General features: G+C 40.4%; 1 long non-coding RNA gene across 1 annotated transcript; it reads right to left on the bottom strand.

Moving 5' to 3' along the window:
• Nucleotides 1–10,079: 10,079 nt before the first annotated feature.
• Nucleotides 10,080–11,731, bottom strand: LOC121763052. The gene is made up of 3 exons (XR_006042340.1): nucleotides 11,656–11,731; nucleotides 11,528–11,587; nucleotides 10,080–10,251 (listed from the first exon to the last, which is right to left on the bottom strand). It is a non-coding gene; the product is annotated as an uncharacterized LOC121763052 (long non-coding RNA).
• Between the last annotated feature and the right edge of the window lie 973 nt (nucleotides 11,732–12,704).

Below are 12,704 nucleotides of genomic sequence, written 5' to 3'. Positions count from 1 at the left end.
ATCAAACTGAACTCACCCATCATACGATTCATTGCAATAACAATACTAGCACCTCTAGACATTCACAACTTCCCAAGATATCAAGATTCTTGGATTGCAAAAAATCCGCACCATTTGATAAATCAAAGTAGTGCATAATCAATATCGTATGCTCAATGTTATGTCAACAATGATTAAGAAATAACAATCACCGAGACCTCGTCTTTCGGTAAATAGCAAGAAAGACTTATCTCAACTATTAGATCCTTCAGTGTTATACCACACCAGTGTCGTTTATTTCCTAAGGTAAGGAAACATGCAGACTGACACTGCAACCTTTCACGATAGGTAGCCAAAGCCTATCTAGGTTGTGAAATTTTACTTCTCTTCTACAAAGGACCGACTACGTCACCTTCTGTGAACGTCGTTCATGACCAGTCTACTATGCAGAAGAATTAGACTTGTTTGCTTCTTATGCATTTAAATGTTTGAGAAACATCTTATAAATACATAAGCAAACACCAATGCGATAAAATTACTTCTTCTCACTTTGGGTTAAAAGTGGATTATAGAGTTATTGTATACAAGCAATTATATTCGTGCAACATGCTCGAAACATGCTTTTTAGTATACTCATCCTAACATCTACTTCATAACATAGTTATACATCAAAAAGCAACTCATCAGGCAAGCTGCGGTTTATAAGTGTTGTATCAACAAACGGTTGTCTTAAGTTATGGAAAGGTGTAACAGGTCTGATATTAACCCCATAAAGATTTGCAAAGCAAAAACAAATTATTTCAGCTGATCGGTTGTGCAAAACAACACAACACAATTGGCATATGAAACTCGTGAATTTGACTAATGAGTGGCATATACAATCACAGAGAAACAAAACTTGAGAACAAATTAATTACCAAGACACGACCTTTGCGCCACCAAGAATTGAGCAGCTCTCAGACACGAAGTTGATTCAAGCTTTGTTGCAAGCTTAACCGCATAATGTGGCAACAAGGAAACTACCGGATGCACTTTTTATTAGCACTATAAATACCTGCAAGTATACAGAGTAGAAATAGTATAGCTAAAGGTCAGTACTGGAAATCGATCACGGGGAAAAAATCACAGACTGCCTACCTTCTACTAAGCTTCGTTCACTATTTGGAAAACCGAAAGTTTTGAGAATTTTGAAAACTAAAAACAATTTGAAGGCAAGAAAACAACTATTTGCAAATAATTAAAGAGGTAAAATATGAGAGATAAGAGAATTCTAGGAATATGCGTTCACAGTTATGGTTATACAAATTCCAACTACAATACCCTAGCACAGTTTATACTTCGATAGAACGAGTCACATAAGTTGTGCCCATGCGTCACAAGCGTACATTACTAACACTAGGGTTGTCAATCCTAGATCCGTAACTCCTAAAAGCTCCTAAGACCCTTATAAAGTCCCCACTCTCAATTAACAGTGTCGTTTTAAGGGAAGCTAATTGTAGTGTCTACTAAGTGGATCTAACTCGTCAACCTCCTCTCACGATTATGTAGCAAGTTATACTAAATCAACACCGAATATGTCACTCAAACGTGAAATATTATAGAACAACTTAGAGAAGAAACGAAGTAAAAACAAAACGGATACTAAATAGAAAACAGAATTGTATAACCAAATTCGTTACTAACACATCCCTAGAATACTATGAATTTTGTTACACATAATTGAATAAGCTAAAAACATAGAATGAAGGAAAAATAAAGTGAACATAAGAACTAAAGTAATAAAACCCAAAGGTTGAATCCTTGTAGCCTTGATCTTCTCTTGATTCCTTCTTCAACCTCATGCACAATGAAGAACTCTCAAATTTATGCTCTATAATTATATGGCAAAAAGAAGATCCTTAATGAAGAGGTTTGAGGGAGTATTTATAGAGGAAATTTCGAGCTCCAGCAAATAAGGTAAAAAGTGGCTAAGTTTGGTAAATATTGGGGAGAAAGTAGGTCAATTCTGTGCGCCGCATTTTCCCAGCGGGCCACTGCACCTTGGACAGCGGTCGCTGCATGTTGATCTGTAGTCTCTGCCTCTTGAACAACGGTCGCTACACTTCATCCCAGCGGTCGCTGAAAATTGTCCCATAGCTTCTGGAACATTTGGAGCGGTCGCTGCGCACTTCCTAGCGGTCGCTGGGTGTGTTCTTCATTTCAGCACAATTTCCTCCGGAGCGGACCGCTACTAGCTCAGCAGTCGTTGGGCCCTAGCGGCCGCTGTATCCCTAGCGGCCGCTGTATGGGTTGCAGCGGACCGCTGGGCCTCTCGAATGCTCCAGATTTCCAACTTTGACTTTTTGCTATCTTTTTAGGCTAAAATATTCACATTTCTCACAAAACACGTCAAAATACCAAAATAGACAAAATATGCCAAATATGGACAAGAATTGTGTTTTTTACATTAAAAATAGACCAAATAAGGGCCTTAAAACAGTGCAAAATCCGAGCGTATCACTACCTAACTCAGAATATGACAATTACCGACACAATTCGTCTCAAATTCCCAATTTCATCTAATCGCTAAAACAAATTCACACAGTAGCATTGAACCTGCATCATCAATACCAAAACTCGCGATAAGTCTCATTTAAGCCTTGGTTACTGGTCAGTATAACGTGCTTAATTGAATAATATCTGCAAAAATAATTGCTAAAGTTTGCAGGATAAGGTACTAAGTAGGAGGAAAGGGTCGGAAGAGATTCAAGTGCAAAGAACGCAGAGACTGTGCTATACTAACCAGGATGCATGCCATAAAGCTTGACCACAAGATGGAGCGAATTGCTACAAAGGATCATCTATCTAGAAGGGTCAAAATCGTCAACTTAAGAGAAGGAGCACCCCTAAGGTTTGGGGCAAACAATTATATAAATAGAAGATCAACATTGAAAAAACTTTGTCCATGCTTAGACCATTTTCTAGATAACTTTTACCTGCTTTCCTTTAGATAAACTTTACAGCATTCTCTTAGCTTATCGTAGCTAGTGTTCCACCTGAAGTTCCGGCCACAGCCGTAAGTGGGAGTCTACCGTCCGACCAGCCAGTCCACCACCGTAGTTCCAGAAGCTCCAGTTTTTGAAGAACAACACCCTTTACATGCTTTCTTTTAATGCTTTCTTAGTTTAAGAACTTGTTTTACTTGCTTTTAGCTTGGATTTATGTAGTTACTTTGTTGAAAACATCTTTTGTTTTGAATATATTGAATGAAGTTAAGTTTTATGGTTTTATTTGAGTTTCAGCTTGTTATTATTTTTTTTCTGCCTAGTTAGATAGATCTGGTAGTTTTATGTGATTTCTGTTGTTTAAGTGCTTAAATCTGCTTAGTTAAGTTAGATCTAGTGTTTCTTCAAGTTTCTCAAGGTTTTAATCGGTTGTTTCTTCTTAAAATGCATAGATATGAGTTTTTCGCCACCTTGCATGCTGATCTGAATGCACGTGTGTCGATTTCTGCTTGCTTGGTTGCATGTGTTTGATTCTCGCCTAGATCTAGTATTATTGTGTGATTTTGGGGTTAGATTTGAGTTGCTTAATTCCGACCTCAAGCATTCATCCATGGAAGTTAAGTTTGCTGATCATTTTTTGTTTGCTTGGTGAAGAAGAGAACGTCACATTCTAGTCTGGGACCACCTTTTGCTTTAGTTGCTTTTTCTGTTTGTCCTTTGCTTTTTTAGCTTTTACTGTCATTCTAGGTAGCCGTCGGCCAGTGAGTCTGTTATTCCTTTTGCTTTTGTGTATCCATTTAGGGTGTAAAGTTTCACTTTTCACATGCACACTAGTTGTCCAGCCCTCACTTTCACGTACACATCTCGCAGCATTCAATATTTAGTTACTTACTGGTCAGGATAGATAGAGTCTCATTTTATTTTATGCGTAGGTAAAACTCAACCCAAAAAAATGTAGTAGCTAACCAATCCCTCCCAGATTTTTATCGCAAGTGTATTTCACCTACATCTATCTCTGTGGGATCGATCATTTACTCCGCTATACTAGCCAGTAGAAGTGGATTGAGGTTTTTGATAGGGAAGATAGACACAAACCCAACGACATTGTTAAGAAAAGAAAAGATACCAAGGAATAATCTCAACTATGCTCCACAATTATACTCCAAAATATAATAGGATGATTGATATCTGATTGATATTGTACCATATTTACACATGTATCAACCCTATATAAAGGGTTAGTCTCTACAGAAATAATACATCATCCAATTTCGATCTCTCTATTCCTCTCATTATTTTCCCTACTCCTAAATCATACCAGATACACCATTCAAGATGGTATCAGAGCAGGGTTGAGACTCAGAGTAGTCTCATCACTGTCTTGGACCAATCTCAAACCTTTCAACCAAAACCCGACAGATTCTGCAAAAATAAAAAATGTCAGATAACGATGAACCAACAAAACCAACGGAAACAGAGAAATTTGCTCGAATGTTTGCCGAATTTATGCGTGCAAGTATTGCACAAAGTCAGAGCCAAATAATACCCACCAAACCTCTAGATCCAGCACCAGAAACCTATAGAGTCGATTCTTCACCATTAGTTATTGCAGAGAAACTAAATGGCAACAATTACCCCCAATGGTTTATCCTCATGAAAGCGGAAATCAGTGGGAGGGGGATGATCTCTCATATCACTGGAGTTCCATCCCCCCGGAAAAGACGGACCAAGCTTTCGGAAAGTGGCAGCAGGTTGACCATTGTGTGTTCACATGGCTGACCCCGAATGTAGAACATAGGCTAGTGAGTCGATTGACTCAATATTCGATGGCCAGAGACATATGGGCCAGTCTCGAAGTGACTTATGCCAGCGGGAGTGACAAGATCCAAGTATACGACCTGTATGCAAAGGCAATCACATTAAAAAAGAAGGAGGAGCCACTGGAGGAAAAATGGACCAAATTGAACGATTTGTGGATCTCCATAGATCAAAGACACCCGAACCCAATGAAGTACCCAGAGGATATTGATATATACAACACCGAGAAATAAGAACAAAGGCTATTTCAATTACTGGTAGCCCTAAATAGCAAGTATGAAAGCATCAAGAAGGAGATTCTAAGGACATAACCACTTCCCTCGGCTGAAGTTGCATGCGCCATCCTCTGGTGAGAACTTGTTAGATCAAGCATCCTCCAGACAAAGGAGTCCGGCGCACATGGAATTGGGGCAGGTCTGGCCGTGACTCACCAATGGCAGAACCAGGTGGTGCATCGGAGCCATCCTCAACAGAACGGTTGCGGAAATGGAGGTGGGTGGAACAGATGGATCGAAGATGATAAATCGAAACTCGTCTATTCCCATTGCGGGAAGAAAAAGCACACCCGTGAAACCTGCTTCGAAATCCATGGCTACCTGGAGTGGTGGCAAGAGAGAAAGGCCAAACCACCGCCGACATCATCTAAAGGCAGTGTCCGAGCAGCCGCGACAGTATGCGGAGGAGAGCATACAACGGTCGCCGCCATCAGGAACAACCTTGGAGCCGCTAACAACCGAGGTGGCAACCCAGGGGGAGAGGCTATGGCGGCCGACATAGCAACGATCACCAGAGGAAGAGACAACGCTGTAGATAAAGGAGGAAGTGAAATGGAGATGGAGGCGCCAAATTTGGGAGGTAAATTAGGGTTTGAGACTCACACTTTCTCACTACCTGATAAAGACCCTCCAGACCTTGGAATATTACAAATTAGACCCCGAAAATTGTAAACCAAGCCCTACACATCCAAAAATTCACTAAAAATGCCCCTAAAGTTAGTGCAAATTCAGAAACAGCTCCATTACTTTGTGAAAATCGATTTAAGATACTTGAAAATTTGCCTGCTTCTTATGCCTTGTTCGTTTCCTCTGAAAAGAAAAATGATAAATGGATTTTTGACAGCGTAGCCACTGACACTATTACTTATGATATGTGTGATATATCCAATATGCATAGGGCACCAAAAAGTCATATCCAAACTGCCAGTGGAGAATTTACATTTGTTGAAGGAGCAGGAACTGTCAGAATTTCATCTGCTCTGACATTATCTAATTGTTTATATGTTCCTTCTATGTCGCATAAACTGTTGTCGATCAGTCATGTGACAAAAGAATTAAACTGTACTCTGGTAATGCAACCAAACTTCTATCTATTATAGGATAAGAGGACAGGAGAAATTATTGGACGTGGCACTAAGCGGGATGGGCTATATTATCTGGACGAAATAGCAAAGAAGGAACCGCTTTACTGACTCATGTGACTACTGATAGAGAGGCATGGCTCTGGCATTGACACTTAGGACATCCTTCCACGGGTTATCTAAAAATCCTTTTTCCTAAATTTAGTCAAGATATGTATTGTGAAACCTGTGTGTTGGCCAAGAACCATAAACATTCATATAAATCTAATAATACCCGTGTTGATTCCCTTTTTCACTGGTTCATTCTAATGTATGGGTCTCTCTCCAATTGTGGGGGGACAAGGGTTCAAATACTTTCTTCTCTTTATAGATGATTGCACTCGTATGACCCGGGTCAACTTTATGAAACAAAAAAATGAGGTTTTTGAACATTTTAGTCACTTTCACGCACTAGTTCAGACCCAATTTTGGAAAAACATAAAGATCATTCGATCCGACAATGGGGGGTGAAATTTGTCAACTTAAAAATGAAAACCTTCTGTCACGAAAAAGGTCTAGTCCACAAAACTACATGCCCATACACCCCGGAACAAAATGGTGTGTCAGAGAGGAAGAACCGCACTCTCCTAGAAATGGCTCGAGCCATGCTTATTGAGTCCAACACCTCTAGACACTTCTGGCCCGAAGCTATCGCCGTATCTATCTATCTGACAAATCGTCTACCCTCTAGCACCCTAGACCTCCAAACACCCCTGGAAGTCCTCTCGACACTAGCCCAAATACCGTTACCTTTGACTCTTCAGCCTCGAGTTTTCGGATGCTCAGTTTTTGTCCATATCCCGAAACATGAGCGAACCAAACTTTCTCCGTGTGCTATAAAGTATGTCTTCGTGGGTTATGGAAACTCACAAAATACTTCGACCCTAAAACCAATCGCATGTTCACTACAATGAACTGCGACTTTCTTGTAACAGACTATTTCTTTAACCACCTTAGTGGTCAGGGGAGAGTCATACTGACCCACTAAGTCGGTTACCAGCCTCAGGCCTTCCAGGCCCACCGAAACGAGACTCTGAAGAAATACAGCCCGCAACAGTGACACCTTCCAAGAAGATCCCCTACTGGTATCTACTTTAAGTGCTTCTGATATTTCTCCTCAACATGCTGATACTAGCAATATTGATGTTCCTATATTTGGTGAGACTAACCCTGAGACAGATATTGAACCCGATTCGGACTCACAAAATGAATCAGAAGTTTGTGAAATATTGGAAGAACAGATTAGTGAATGAATTGGAGGATATAAATTGCCACCGAGGCCTAATAGAGGAGTCCCGCCAAAGAGATATAGCCCCGAGGTCGTCAGCAGGAAAGCCAAGCACTCCGTTGTGAACTTGGCCAAGGGGCACCTCTGGGAGATGGCGTACGCATTCGAGGCCACCTTATATGAAGAGAAGGAGATTCCTTGTACTGTGGAAGAAGCTTGGAGACACAAACACTGGCGAGAGGCAATGCTGAAAGAAATGGGAGCCTTAGAAAGAAACGGTACATGGGAGAAATGCAAAATACCAGACGGAAAAAAGGCGGTTGGATGCAAGTGGGTGTTCACCATCAAACGAAGACAAGACGGATCTATAGAGAGATACAAAGCATGTTTGGTTGCAAAAGGATACACGCAGACTTACGGAGTTGATTACGATGAGACTTTCTCTCCCGTAGTAAAGATGTATACCATTCGGGTGTTACTCTCAGTTGCTACAAATAGGAACTGGCCACTTCACCAATTTGACATAGCAATCACATTTCTACATGGGGAACTGAAAATAGAGGTATACAGAAGCACCCTCGGGGTTCTCTGAGGGATTTAAAAGGGGAGAAGTGTGTCGGCTAAAGAAGACTCTCTATGAACTCAAACAGTCACCAAGGGTTTGTTCTGGGAGATTCAAAGAAGTCATGACCAAGTATGGGTTCCGGCAGAGTAACTCAGATCATACTCTGTTCCTGAAAAAGAGAGACGACAAGATCACATGCCTGATCATCTATGTACATGATATGATCATCACGGGAGACGATACAGAAGAACTAGAGAGCCTAAAAGAGAGCTTATTCCAGGAGTTCGAGATGAAAGACTTGGGGAATCTTAAATATTTCTTGGGGAATCTTAAATATTTCTTGGGGATAGAAGTGTTGCGCTCTGAGGGAGGAATCTTCTTAAGGCAGAAGAAGTATATCTTGGACATTCTGGCGGAGACGAGTTTGATAGATTGCAAGTGTCACGACCGCATTTTCTAAGGATAGAAAACACGGGTGATCGCGACTAGGGGAGGGTTAATGAAACGGGGAAAGAAATAAGGGGAAAATAAAATCAAGCATTGGTTGCGATACATGACTAATCAAGTGCTGATACATAGAAGAAAAGATACTCGATTAGGAAAACTCGAGTAATTGTTTGTAAAAATGTCAAAATATCAGAGTTTTGAACAAAATAGACTTGAGTCTTTTAAGATGCACAACGGAAGCAAATGAACGCGGTTCCATGTATGAAGACATGAACCTCCGAGAGTCAAAATCTGACTGAATTAAATGTGTTGTCTCAATAGCACTTCCTCCACCACTTCGCTGCTCAACCTGCACATTTAGAAATATATGCAGGGCTGAGTACAAAAGTACTCAGTGAACACATTGCCGAAAAATACAAATATATATTTGAAAATAGAGGTATACAGAAGCACCCTCGGGGTTCTCTGAGGGATTTAAAAGGGGAGAAGTGTGTCGGCTAAAGAAGACTCTCTATGAACTCAAACAGTCACCAAGGGTTTGTTCTGGGAGATTCAAAGAAGTCATGACCAAGTATGGGTTCCGGCAGAGTAACTCAGATCATACTCTGTTCCTGAAAAAGAGAGACGACAAGATCACATGCCTGATCATCTATGTACATGATATGATCATCACGGGAGACGATACAGAAGAACTAGAGAGCCTAAAAGAGAGCTTATTCCAGGAGTTCGAGATGAAAGACTTGGGGAATCTTAAATATTTCTTGGGGAATCTTAAATATTTCTTGGGGATAGAAGTGTTGCGCTCTGAGGGAGGAATCTTCTTAAGGCAGAAGAAGTATATCTTGGACATTCTGGCGGAGACGAGTTTGATAGATTGCAAGTGTCACGACCGCATTTTCTAAGGATAGAAAATACGGGTGATCGCGACTAGGGGAGGGTTAATGAAACGGGGAAAGAAATAAGGGGAAAATAAAATCAAGCATTGGTTGCGATACATGACTAATCAAGTGCTGATACATAGAAGAAAAGATACTCGATTAGGAAAACTCGAGTAATTGTTTGTAAAAATGTCAAAATATCAGAGTTTTGAACAAAATAGACTTGAGTCTTTTAAGATGCACAACGGAAGCAAATGAACGCGGTTCCATGTATGAAGACATGAACCTCCGAGAGTCAAAATCTGACTGAATTAAATGTGTTGTCTCAATAGCACTTCCTCCACCACTTCGCTGCTCAACCTGCACATTTAGAAATATATGCAGGGCTGAGTACAAAAGTACTCAGTGAACACATTGCCGAAAAATACAAATATATATTTGAAAATATTGTCAAGCCATCATCACAGTAACACTCGGGGTTTTATTGAAAAGGCCCAAGCTTACTAAAATATTCACATTGGACTGTAGTCCCTTTTTCCTGTACTTAGCCATATCTGATCACATTGTGCCGTCGAGATGGTGTTCTCGCACGGTCACCTTCTCTGCTCATCATGTCAGAGGTATCCTTGTGCTGGGAAGGTGGCCACCTTCCTCGGTCACCTGCTCTGCCCAACATGTCAGAGGTAGCTTGTGTACACTAGTCCGAGCGGGGACACCACCCTCACTGGGACCCGAATTCGACTTATATTATCATTCATAATTCACTTGGCCTTAGCCAAACAATTAGGCATCATACACAAAACATTTATGGCAAGACAACATCTTTAAAAATCACGAACATGTGTTCCAGTTTTCATATAATACGATTTTTATTTTTCGTATAAGAAAGCTCACCTTGTTCGTCTAATTTCCTTAACTTGAAATTCTCTCTCCAACTTTACCATGCAAAGATAACCCTTTGGAAAAAAGTATAATATAATATATTAAATTAGACTTCAAGAAATTCTTAAACATTAATAGGAATGCATGCCTCCTAATTAATGTCTTTTATTTTTCATCCTTATGAAAATTTCTAAAAAGCATATATTATTATTTAGTACTCCTTCTTTTGCTATTCCAAGCTCCGACTAAAGTGATATTCCATACACTACTACAAATTTTACGCAAAACTATAACAATTCGGATCGCAGGATCGCAACTAATTATTTTAACTTTCTTAACCATTTTATTCTTCAGTCCAAAAATCCCTTAGAAATTAATTCCATCCGGTCCAACGGATCTCCTTGCTCTATGATAAATCTTGACCCAAAATTAATTATTCTAGCCTAACTGTAAGGTCCATAAACTAGCCCATAATCTTTGGGCCAAAATAGAAATTTACCCAACTCAAATTAAATTAGAGGCCCAATAGATGAATCAACAAAAGAGCAGCCCCAAATTCTAATTTTAATTAAATTATATACTCCCTCCACCGTCGGTTTCTCTCTCTATCAACACTATTCACTCTTCTTCTCCCAAATTGCACAAAATAGGAAAACCATCTTCCAAAATCAGAATTTCCGTCTCCTCACACAACATCACACCCCGCTGTCGTCGACCAGTCATCCATCCGGCGTTGCCGTCGCCGTCGCTCCACCGTCGGCGTGTTCCCTCCATCACCTCTTTCCTCTCCCCCTCCTTTCTCTCCCTCGGCTCCCCCTCTCCTCTCCTATCTCTCGTCTATCCCTCTCTTCTTCTCTCTCGGCTTTCTCTCTCTCGGTCGACTGAACAAAATTCTAAATTCCCGTCGGCTTCTTCCTTGATTTCGTCAGAGTCGCCGAAGTCGTCGGCTTCTGATTTCTCAGTTTTGCCAGAGTCTCCGTCGCAGGGAAGAGGTTCTGCCGCCGATCCGCCGCTGCCGTCGTCCAGCCACTGCCTCCGTCAGACGCCAGAAGAGTTGCTGCTGTCGCCGCCGGGAGCCGCTGCTCCATCGGTGTTCGTGCAGCCCCGAAACATGGTCGCAGCCCCCAAGTTCAAACGGGACAGTCCCGATTCACCTCCGAACAGCCCCGAAACCAACCCGAACAATCCCGAAAGATAAGTTCTTGCACTCAAATTACGTTCTTTTCGCATTTCGATTTTGCCGTGGGAAAGTTCAATTGTGTTAAATGCTTGAGTTATGCGATTAGTTCGGTTGATGCTATGATTATGTATAAATTGATGATTGAAACTTGAATTTGGGAGGGAGTATACCTTCAACGGATTTTGAGAGAATTATCGATAGCTCCCTCTCTCGAATTTGGTTCTCGATTTCTGCCGGAAGAAGATCGGATGAATTGATTAAAAAAAACATGTAACATAAAGGAAGTGTGCAAGATTACCTTGAGTGAGAAATTAAAGAATAATTTTTTTGCTCCAGAGACAGGAGAAACGAATGGTGCAACACATATTATAGAGGATGAAGATTTGGTTGAGATGTGGGAGAGATGTAGAGAGTAGGGAGAGAGATTTATGGAAGAGATGGGAGGACGGTGTAAGCAAGTTGCCTGACATTCCTATCTCTAATTAAATGCAGCATTTAATGCTCTATCTGAAAAAATCTGCTCTTTTTTTCTTTTTTTATTTTATTTTATTTGTTTATTAAATTAATAATTTAGTATTTGTTCACTTGTTCATTTAATTTGGTGTAGGTATAATCGGTTCAATTTCGTGACCGTCCGCGTTGAAGTACCCGCTTTTGTAGGATGTATTAAATTTTGTTGGACTTTTGTTGGATGTATCGGACATTAAAATTTTGATTATGAGACCTTATTTATTTATTTAAATATATTATATTCATATATGTGTAATATTTTTACGTGTTCTATTCACTTTCCTAATGTCAAAACAAACAACGAAAATCTAACGTAGCTCAGATTTAATCGCATAAATGTTACTTATATAGATAATCAAGCTAATAATATAGTTTATAATAATATCTGCTTAGCGGGTCGTTACATTCTACCCCTCTTAAAAGAAATTTCGTCCCGAAATTTAGGATGTATTTAGACAAAAAGTTTGGGATATTTCTCTTTCATTTTCTCTTCTAGTTCCCATGTTGCTTCTTCCTGTCCGTGGTTTTTCCACAAAACCTTCACTGTAGTAATCGACTTGTTCCGAAGCTGTTGTACCTTTCGGTCCAGTATTTCTACCGGCTTTTCTTCGTAATTCAGGTCAGGTTCTAGAGCGATTTCTTCATGGCGAATCACATGTTTTGGGTCTAACACGTACCTTCGAAGTTGGGAGACGTGGAGTACGTTGTGTACGTTCCCAATGTTGGGTGGTAATGCCAAGCGATATGCTACTGGGCCTACTTCTTCCAGAATTTCATATGGTCCAATAAATCGTGGTTTTAGCTTACCTTTGAGTCCAAATCTGATTATTCCTTTGG

Source organism: Salvia splendens, chromosome 13 (assembly GCF_004379255.2).
Source record: "Salvia splendens isolate huo1 chromosome 13, SspV2, whole genome shotgun sequence".
Lineage (NCBI taxonomy): Eukaryota > Viridiplantae > Streptophyta > Magnoliopsida > Lamiales > Lamiaceae > Salvia > Salvia splendens.
The sequence above is the reverse complement of the archived record's forward strand: the minus strand, read 5'-3'. Positions and strand labels throughout refer to the sequence as shown.